This window comes from Ischnura elegans, chromosome 3 (assembly GCF_921293095.1).
Source record: "Ischnura elegans chromosome 3, ioIscEleg1.1, whole genome shotgun sequence".
NCBI classification, from domain to species: domain Eukaryota; kingdom Metazoa; phylum Arthropoda; class Insecta; order Odonata; family Coenagrionidae; genus Ischnura; species Ischnura elegans.
The window spans coordinates 58,775,317-58,786,622 of NC_060248.1; the positions used below are offsets into that span (position 1 = coordinate 58,775,317).

Consider the following 11,306-nt stretch of genomic DNA (forward strand, 5'->3'; position numbering starts at 1 on the left):
TCTAACATATTTCCCCCTGGTTTTGGACCTCCCCCCCGAACAAAATTCCTGGCTACCCCACTGACCAACGCCAATATTATCTACCTTAGCCCGATATGCATTGCAAATATAAAAAATTAACACAGGTTGGGTTTAAAAGCAGGTCAACTACTGCTAATGACAAATTGGTTGAAACGAACTTACCTTAAGCCCAGCCTCGACCAAGCAGCAAGACATCACAGTAACTTCCATCGCGTCACAGGTTTAATCCCGCAAATCCCATGTTTTCAACTGGTACCAATTAGATTAGTAGATTCAACCATTTCAACTTCGGAGATGAGGCAAGAAATAAGGCTGGTCATTGACACCATCTCAAGAGGGTTATAGCGCGACTTGGAATAAACGGAATAAACTATTAGGGAGTCTAATGGATACGTCCTCCATGATGTGGTCCTTACAAACCGGCAAACATCGCACCCTTGTCACTGATAATGAATTGCAGAGACTACGACAATTTTTTTTATTCAACCGAAACTGAACCATAAGCGCAAGACTTTACTAACGCAGCAAAACTGCCACGAAATTAGGTAACAAAGCCTGGACCATTTATACCGAGTGGAGGAGAGATTACGGGTCGAACTATAGGCTCTTCACACTTTAACGGCTATTTCCGCACCGAAATTACTGTCCAATGCTTGCTGACACGCAATAGGGTAACTTTAACACGAACTTTCCACGATATTTCTTATGAGTTCACTTGGCGATTCAAAAATATACCTCACTCGCAGAGTACAAATTGTTACAAGCCGCCAATCGTGAACTGATGAAGTGCATAAATTACAATTACGCGCAGTTATACTGCACTTTCTGCCATCTAACGTCTAGTTTTTAATCTAATTGGACATGAAACGCGATCCGCGCGATCTACTTTTACGGCGCAGTATTTGGAAGAGGCTGATAACTACTTGGAAAAAAAATTGTCTTACAAAATTATAATGATGGATAAATCACATCAGCACTGGTAGAAGAGAACTTTGTCAATGATTAACTAATACTGTGTGTCGTAGTACATGGTAGTACATCTTGGCAGCTTGAGAACTTCGATAAAAAGAAAAAAAGAAAAAGGTAGGTATTCAAATTTTGGGCAATACCTAGTCGATTGATTATTTGAGCGCATCGGCATCAAATGGTCATTTTAACTTCCTCGATCGTATTTTTAGTTCCATTTCCTTCTTTTTTCTTTGACTATGATATCTTTTAGATTATTTATCTAAAAGTCCACTTTTTCCAATGGTTTTCACTCTGACCGGGACGCTTATTTCTTCTTATGTAATTTTTTAATTGATATTTAGGCCGCTACTTACCGTGCATGATCAGAGTATATGCCACCGTAATTCCTTCTTAACTATTTAGTTATAACTAAGCATTAAGATTAACCATAATCAATTGACCCCTGTATAAACGAACATGATTCTATTCTGGGGCCGTATTCTGTATTTCGTCGGTGCCGCACCGGTCGGTTTCCCTTTCAAGCCCACCGACTGGACATCAAACCGTACCGACAACGGATTCCGCACCGACGACGACACTTTCAGCGATTCTGTAAGGTCATCGGTTTCAAACCAGTCGGTACGGTTCCCCTTCCTTCCCAAACAGGGAAAATCCGAATATATCCGAAGTTTCACGTGTCTCCACCAATGAAAGAAGGGTAAAAACAAGTGAAGACTCATTGGCACAGTTTGTTGTCGTCATTCTCAATCTTTTTATTTGCGGAAATTACGACTTATTGCTAGATTAAGATAAACGATATTGGATAAGTTGTTAACAATGCTTATATAATGTGTGGTGGTAATGCTGTACCTACAGAATCGAAGGAAACAATATTACAACATCACAATAAAGTTTGTATGTGATGGAGATTGTTGTTGCTGGAATGAATTATTGAAACTATCCTTGAGATCGTAGTTTATTTTTTTAAATATTGGTTCCGTATAATGCTATTTATTCATGATTTGGTAATATAGTCGTCATTAAGTAAGTTCCGTATAAATGTTATCAACGGAAGGTTATGCCCATGGTTATGCCATTGGCACCGTAGCAGACGAAAATAGCATACCATGGAACGTGAACGTAGGATTCAAATGCAAATGTAATATTAGAGGAACAAGTTAGGAAATTGTTATAAAAATATGGAGCTGGGTGCAATTAAAAGAAGTGTAATGACGAGGAAGTAAATAAATTGTGATTGGGTGAAATACATATGTATAAGTAGAGCGCATTCCAAGTGAGAGAAAATGATAATATTGCGGTAAACCTCATACTTATTAACAAATATCTTCTTTTATCGTCAAGGGAATCAATGGCTGACGATGAAATGAAATATAGTTGCCCGTTACAAATGAAAGAAACTGATACCGTTGTGGCAAACTTCATACTTAAATAAAAAGATCTTATATTTCTATGCCGAGAGAAACGCCAAATTGATGATGGAGTGAAATAACAGTCGCCTATTCAGAGTGATATAAAGTGATAACATTGCGGCAAAACTCATATTTAATAAAAAATATCTTTTTTATGTCAAAGGAGCAAATAAATGATGATAGAGAGAAATAAAGCCTATTACAAGCGAGTGAAAGTGCGGTAACATAAATGAGAGAAAGTCATTATATGTTAGCAAACCTCATTTTTATTAACCATTATCTTATATTTCTGTCAAGGTAATTAATATAGATGATGACACAGTGAATTATAGAGGCGTATTCGAAGGGGCAGAAAAAGATAACATTGGAGAAAACCTCATTATTTACTCGGTGATAAGGTAAAAACAAAATAAAACGTACAATGCGCACCGGGGAATTCATGAAACCCACTAGTCGGTGGCCGTACCGACACCTCTTTGCTGTCGGTACGGCTACCGACGATCTCCCGTCCTCTCGTCGGTGCCGCACCGACCGGGTTCGTACAGAATCGCACGACTTCTTACCGGGAGTCGGTGTGACGTCGCACCCGACGAATCGGTGCCGCACCGATCGGTTTGGAGTTACAGAATACGGCCCCTGATTGCTGGAAAGTACTCCAAAATTTGCTAATATTTCTCGCCCATTGTGGTATTCTTACACGTTTTTCCTTGCTGGTTTAAGTTCATGCATTACCTTTTCGTTTGAGCACTTACAGCCTTAAGGTTATACTTTCAGGTTTTCTGAAATTCCAACAATTTGCATGTATATTAACCAGAGTGCACAGCTTGAAATAGGGTGGTTTCCTATTATTTTTTTATTGCCTAAATCGAAAGATTATTACTCCTGGAGTACGTATTTCACGATTTTAGATTTTTAAATGACGATATCTACCCTGGCGAAAAATCTGTGTAACAAATATGTGTAAAAATATGGTACATTATGTAAAATTACACATTTACTACACTTTTCTACTCACAAAGTTACACAAATCGTACAGTCTGTACATCCTGTACATCATTGATACCACAGCCGTACTCAATGTGATGCATCAGATGTTACACAGATTGTACCACTAAGTTACCAGTCTATTCATGCACCAGAAGTGTACTCAATATATACACATCAATCACTATTTTTGGGGACACAAATGTCATCACAATTTTACCACTGTGTCGCGATACCATTATATTATGTGATTATTATTTTTTAATATAAAGGATTAAATATCGTATTTTGAAACTTGCGCCAAAGGCCAAAGCGACCGGCGGCCATCTTGCATACCATGTCCCAACAGCTGTCGCGCTGAAACATTCGCAGCTACTGTATTTTGTGACTTTACGAATTAACCCTAACAACACATGGACATCCGACGGATGTCCGTCGGATATCCAAGGCGGACGTTGCGGATGGGCCACGGATATCCGAAGGAAATCCGGCGATATCCGTCGGACATCCGTCGGATATCCATATGTCCCAAAATCCGATATCCATAGGACGTCTGCTGCCGGATATTAATACAATTTTTTGCATATTGTTGCAAGAATATACACCAAAAAGGATCCTGCACATGATAGACAACCCTATCAAGGTGGAAGGAGTCTTCATGTCCCAAATTCGATATTCTTGCAACAATATGCAAAAATTGTATTAATATCCGGCAGCGGACGTCCTATGGATATCGGATTTTGGGACTTATGGATATCCGACGGATGTCCGACGGATATCGCCGGATTTCCTTCGGATATCCGTGGCCCATCCGCATGTCCCAAAATCCGATATCCATAGGACGTCCCCTTCCGGATATTAATACCATTTTTTGCATATTGTTACAAGAATATACACCAAATAGATTCCTTCATTCGAATGATTAATGCTTTAACTAGTGACTACTGATTAAATAAAAAGAAACACATTTGCATTAAAAACTATTTAATATTTCTTATTTTGTCATTTGTAAGGCCTTTTTACATGATTTGAGTTATTGCATTCAAGCAAACTGACTTTCAAAATTAATGTTACTTCTTAGGAATTGGATCAATTTAAATTTAGTGAATCCAAGAATTTGAATGGAACAGGTCATACCCTGAAAGTTCAGAAAAATGATTTCCAAGGAAGATCGTAACATCTCATGCTTTGAGAATGCAATGGTTTGAAGAATCACATCAACAATGGCATTGTTTATAGGTAAAATCTATATACCCAAGCTTCCAACTATGCCTAATAATAAACCTGAGATGATATAATTTCTGGGTTTGCATTTCCGTATCAATGAATAAATTCAACCTTGTAAAGTGACCTTAATGAAAAATTGTAGCAAACAATAGTTAAGAATGATTACCACTTGGTTACAGTTGAATATTGACAAGAACCAGATAAAACAATCGTTTGATTCATCATATAAATTTCAGCTTATAAAATTAACAAAAATGGCACTTCTCTGTGAACAAATACAACATGCATGGCTTTAAAAGACAAAATTATTAAACATACATAAGTTATGGAAACATATATAACATGGAAACAAATTTCATGCTTACATTGGCACAAAATAAACTGTCCATATAGATAAGACCAATGAATTCACTTAATCTCTGAACTCCAAAACACTAATTATGACTAAGTAAATACAGTGCGAAAATATGTGAGCAGAGCAATGCTTTGTAGATTATTTTCACGGAATGCACAATAGTCTAAAATGAGATAAACAACGAAATAATAAACACCTGAGTAAGAGGAATGACAAAGTATTTCTATTCCAACGTTACCTTTGTTAACACACAATGGTTAGGCACACAACTTCACACAAGTTGGGTGCCTATAACATGGTGCATTTTCGAGTAAATTGATGCATTCATACATTTAGACAATGACTCCTACGAGTTAATGTACAGTGTAAACATGCCTTCAGGAAGAATGTGGATCAATAGATACGAATTATCTTCATCAACCTCCTCGTTACCATTTCCGGGGATTACATGGTACATTTGCACCTCCTTGGGCTCTTCATGCTCCTGCAGTAGCTATAGAAGTTTTCTCTTCCGGTCTGGAGAGACTGGAATGTTCTGATCCCGGCATTCACACTGTTGTTTTTATCCTCGGAGGACCTCACGTCATTTACCAGAAGATGTATTTTTCTGCATCCTCTCCTAACTGTAAGGCATTAGCGAATATTTTACTAAAGACGTAAATCAATACGTAAATGATAATGATCGGAGAGAGTTAATTGATGGCTATGTCCTGAACTGCTCATTAATTACACTATAATTCTTCGACATATTCTCAATAGTTATTCATTTGTGAGAAAAACCCTTCATATACGAGTTCATTGAGATAGAGAATAATACTTAAATGCCATAAAGAACAGCTAAAAAATGGATTCTACTGCGAGAACTGATATTTAAACTTAATCGGTCTGAATGGATTGTATTTTATCACGCAAAGATCATACAAAATATTAATTACACTGAGAAATAAATTAGTCCTGAAAGGCTAGATACACACAAGTTCGTTGGTTTACTATCGAATAGAGAAAAATTTTCCGTTTACTTACATTTAAATGGTCAGTAAACAGTAGATGGGTCAATGATGCTGACAAACTGTATTCTTCTAATCCCTTTTTGCCAGTCTCCACTGCAAAAAAGGGATCATTTTCCTCTTCCATGGCGTACGTCAACGTAAATTTGCTTGTAAAATAAGATTTTACCGCACAGCTAAATTCACAAAGTCAAAAATACAGTACCTACGAATGTAAACACAACTTTAGTGGCGATGGCTGTGGGCGCTTGTTATAGTCACATGTTATATAAGATGGCCGCCGGTCGTTAAGGCGCAAGTTTCGAAATACGATTTTCCAAGTCCAAGTATATTTGTCGTGGTTGTTTTCCGCTGTTCCCAGCTTTGCAGCTCCTGGGGGGTACGTTTAGTAATAATGCAGGCAGATTAGTTTATCACGTTTTACAGATTAAAAGAGTCATGGCATAATAATACTTGACAGGGAATTAGGGGATAGGGATATGGGAAGGGTTGAGGGCACATCTGGGGAGGCGGTATTTTGGTTTCAGCGGAGGTTCGTAGTCCCAAAGATTTTTTAACAGTGCATTATTTGTTTTATCAAATGTAAGGGCAAATTTTTCTAGAGCAGATTTTAGTTTCGCTAGAATAGAAATACGATTTTTAATCCGTTATTATTAGATAAGTACGTAATATAATGGTTCCAACGAAAAATATAATAATTATCACTGTGGAGGAAATTTGTAAATGCTATAATCACCAATTCCAAACTATAGGTGCTTGTATTCGACAGAAAACCTATATTAATAATGAGCGAAAACCAAAACTTGCAGGAAAAACTTCGAATGCCAATTCGAATAATTTTTGCATTCAGAGTTGCTATTTGTATTCAGTTAGTTTTCATCAATGAATTTGCTGTAACTGCATTGGTATTGTGCAAATCTGAATGCAATAATGGTTACAATTGTATATTATTGTTATTAAAGCTCTGTAACCTATGATCATCCCATTCGGACATTTTTCGGATCATCCGACTTCGGATATCCGTGGGAGATCCGACGGATATCCTGATTGCCGGCAGACCTAGATAGGACATAGCGGACCTGAAACGGATATTCTGCTTGCATTGCTATATGCTTGCATTCGTCAGAAAACCCGCATTAAAAATGAGCGAAAACCAAAACTTACAGGAAAAACTTCAAATATTAACTCGAATATTTTTTTGCAGTCAGAGTTGTTATTTGTATTCATTTAGTTTTCATCAATGAATATGGTACAACTGCATTGGTATTGTGCAAATCTGAATGCAATAATGGTAACAATTGTATATTATTGTTATTATAGCTAAGTAACAGAATATCCTATGATCATCCCATTCGGACATTTTTCGGATCATCCGGCTTCGGATATCCGTGGGAGATCCGACGGATATCCTGATTGCCGGCGGACCTAGATAGGACATAGCGGACCTGAAACGGATATCCGTAGGATATCCGGTGTTGTTAGGGAAGCTATGCTGTAGAATGTTATTTTACTAGCAAATTTACGTTGAAGTACGCAACGGAAGAGGTAAATAATCCGTGTTTCGCAATGAAGACTGGCAAAAAGGAATTGGTTGAATACTATTTCAGGGACTTTTTAAATCGACGCCGGATTAAGTTCCTGTCTGTTTCTGTGTACTGAATTACCGGGTAAAGTGGATCCTAGCGGCACGAAGAGAGATATAAGAATATATCCTTGTCAGAATCAACACATATCTGCTGAGCTGACCATGTAAGTAAATGGAACATTTTTTCTAGTCGTTAGTAAATCACCGAGGTTGTGCATGTAATCTTTCGTATGTACTAGTACGATTAATGAACCGCTAATTTCTGTCCAATAAGTATTTAAGATTATTAATTACTATGTTCACAGTTTAATTACAATTTAGCATGATCTTTGCTTTCGCGGCCATAGTAAAAATACAATCCATTCAGACCGATTAAGTGGAAATATCAGGGTTCTCGCAGAAGAATCCACTTTGTTAGCAGTTAGTTATGGCATTAAAGTATCAGTCTCAATCTCAATTAAATCGTATACGAAGAGTTTTTTCTTGAAAATGTATAACCATTGGAAATACGTCGAATAATTAATAAGCCGTTCAAAACATAGCCATCAATTTAACTCTCTCCGATCATTATCATTTAGGTATTGATTTGTGCTTCAGTACAATTTTTACGAATGCCTAAATTGCAATGAAAGTCATAAAGAGTTATAATGTTATCAATTTTCACAATTTGCTGGCAATTTCAGTAGAAGTTGGAATTGGGGCAGAAATAATATCTTCGGAAAATAATATTTCAACTGGTTTTAATACATATTGGATGTCAGTTTGTGAATGCAGTGTACATAACAGGACATAACTGAATTGTCAATAAGACCTGAAGATGCTGGCAATAATGCTGGTGAAACTATTGTTATACAAAATGTCTCATGCGACAGATTCCTATAAAATATTATCATCATGAATATTTACAATTCTGTGAAAGACTTGACGCATCTACCTTTGAAAAAGAAGATTACAATGTATATACTTTGTTTATTTCATTGCAGATTTCCGAGTTGGCCCTGATTGGAGGCAACACTTCTAAATAAATGATTTTAACGAACTATCCGGTACCTATGTCATGAAAGACATCTTGGAAGCCAACTATAGCTGGATAGGCTACATAAATAAAAGAGTATTTTCTGAGCTTGGCCTGAAAACAATAATTTTTGGTAAGTTTTATATTACATTTTTTCATCATTAGAGGAGAGATACTATCTGAGGCAATTCTAAATCAAAAGGATATTTCTTTGTGACAACACCCCAAAAAACATCTATCCCTTTCTTCAGTAAGACTTATTTCTAATTAAGCTCTTCATCCCCACTACATAAGTTATTGTCTAACATATCTCTTCCTTATTTTCGATATAAATTGATCCTTCAAAAATTTTATAAATTACCTATGATGATTAATTGGACTACATGTTGTTGATATCATTGTCATAGAGAATACCCCTTCTTTTACAGATGCAGTTCGACTTTATCACCTAAGTGCTTCATCTAAGGAATTAGAAAATTACACAAAGCATTGGCTTAGACATGACAAATTTAGGGATGCCTAGAAGAAAGGCCATCATATTGATCATCCTAATCAGTAGTGCAGTTTTCACTTCTTTGTAGCATTAGTGTGTAATTAATTTTCCCATATTATGTCAATTGGTGTTTTAACTTTTAAGTTATATTGAATAACAAGATTAAATTTCCTAAATTTGATATCTTTGTGGAAGTATTCTGAAGCTGTTTATTAGTGTGGCTTCTTTTAAAATTCTGTTAGAAGATAGAGTTGTGATAACATAAATGCATAAAATTACTAGAATTTATTTTTCTGTTAATAACCAAATGAGTTTGATTAATGGTTGCACAAAAGTCCGCAGAGGTGATGACCATGTTGTCAAAGCTGGCCAGCGATTTAAATGGAAGACATAACACTGGCTTGGGGAAGAAGAAAATCTCGGGAGCCTGGCTTTGTAAGTTACTTCAAATTTTATTTTACCTATTGGCTTAATATAAGTTGGCTGGAATCAACATGGTATGAGGTAAAGTAAATAAGAGCAGTAACTTAAGGGGTTGTTATTTATGAAAATGTTGTGAAAAATAAGGTTCTCTCAACCACTGTTTCATTTCATTAAAAAAAAAGAAAGATTGTTTTGACAGAAAGTGTAATGTTATGCATTAAACCAAATTTTTGTCCATTTTATCAAGTTATAAAATTTTGCTTGACAAATGTTCTTAATTTTACTTTTTCATTTAACAGGAACTATCAAGATCATCAAGAGGGAGTAGAGGAGGCAACAATTGATGATTTATAGTTCTTTTTCAAACAGCAATAAAGATTGATTTTTAAACATTCCTGCATTTATGTTTTTAATTTTAATCCTAATTGCATGGTACCCTTGTTACCATTATTGTACACCTGTGTACTAAATGGTACTATAGTGTACATCATGTACACATCATGTACCACTGCAGACTCTGTACTCACTGTACACAATTCAGCGCCAATTGTTACACAAGTTACACACAAAACCTACACAGATTGGGCCACTTTACCACAAAGTTACACAGATTGTACACTGGAGTTATAACTATGTACACTATGGTTACACACAGCCTTCACAGAGTTTACCATTTTCCTACACTAATGGTACACTCAAAACCCACACAGCACATCGTTGCCAGAGGACGTCCGCTGCGCGTCCGTCGCGTCCTCTCAGTGTCCGCGGATTTTCAGGACAGCCAGAGGACATCCGCCGGCTGTCCTGGCCATCCGTCCGCACACTGTCCTATCTTGGATGTCCAGCGGACGTCCAGCTAGTGTCCCATTATGCAGGGTTTCGGAGTTTTGGTTTCCTCACTCACCTCCTCAAGGAGGAACTCCGAGAGAAAGTCTCGAGATCCTCCTCCGAGTAGGGAGTGTAGGAGAAGGGAGAAAGAAAAAAACTCTCTCTCGTTTCTGAAGCCAGAATACTTCCTCCCGATCGAGGAAGAGGAAATTTTTCGTGGAGGAAGAGTTATTTTGAGGATTATTTTAGGTAACCAAGTGTAATCCTCTTGTTGGAGTGTGGACTCTGGGAGGAAATTATAAACTATTTAACGAAAAAAAAAATTTGACATTTTTACCGCTTCTATAGTTTAAGAACAACAAATGTACGCTATTTTTAAGTTTTACATTGTTTATAACAATTAATTAAGTTTAAACAAAGTTAGCAACAATTTAAGTAACATTTACGAGCGTTAAAAATTTCTACATGCCTTACGGGTTAAACAACAACAATTGAACGAACTTATGACTCTCTACATTATTTATAACAATTTTTAAAGTTTTAACAAATTTAGCAACAATTTTAGCAATTTTCAAAAAATTAAAAATTTCCGCATGTTGTACGGTTGAGAAGCGTTGGATGAACAATAAACCCGTACTCTTTCATGATTATAAAAATTACTTAAATTTAGCAACTTTTACAAAAATTAACAACAGGAATAATGGAATTTATCGATTTTTACTGAAATTTTATATTATGTACCAATGTCCTGCCGACGTCGCGTAGCCGTCTCGGGGACATTCCATTCCTGCAGGTTAAATGAACTCTTTCAACTTATTGATTAATTAATATTTACTCTCTAGGGATTAAAAAATCTCAGAGGCGATTGATTGGAAAGTATTTTAATGAAACATAACGCTTTAAATTCATTTTAATTTTTAATGGTAAGAATTCTCCTAAAATTATCACGGCATCGATGGCCTCATTCCCAGATTAGACATTGTAATTGTC

At 36.4% G+C, this 11,306-nt stretch overlaps 2 long non-coding RNA genes across 2 annotated transcripts; one reads left to right on the forward strand and one right to left on the reverse strand.

Annotated features, from left to right (window-relative positions):
* Positions 1–5,530: 5,530 nt before the first annotated feature.
* Positions 5,531–6,337, reverse strand: LOC124155017. The gene is made up of 2 exons (XR_006864096.1): positions 5,989–6,337; positions 5,531–5,588 (listed from the first exon to the last, which is right to left on the reverse strand). It is a non-coding gene; the product is annotated as an uncharacterized LOC124155017 (long non-coding RNA).
* A 1,125-nt stretch (positions 6,338–7,462) lies between these two features.
* On the forward strand, positions 7,463–9,231 carry LOC124155018. Its single transcript, XR_006864097.1, has 3 exons — positions 7,463–7,721; positions 8,541–8,705; positions 9,001–9,231. It is a non-coding gene; the product is annotated as an uncharacterized LOC124155018 (long non-coding RNA).
* Positions 9,232–11,306: the final 2,075 nt, after the last annotated feature.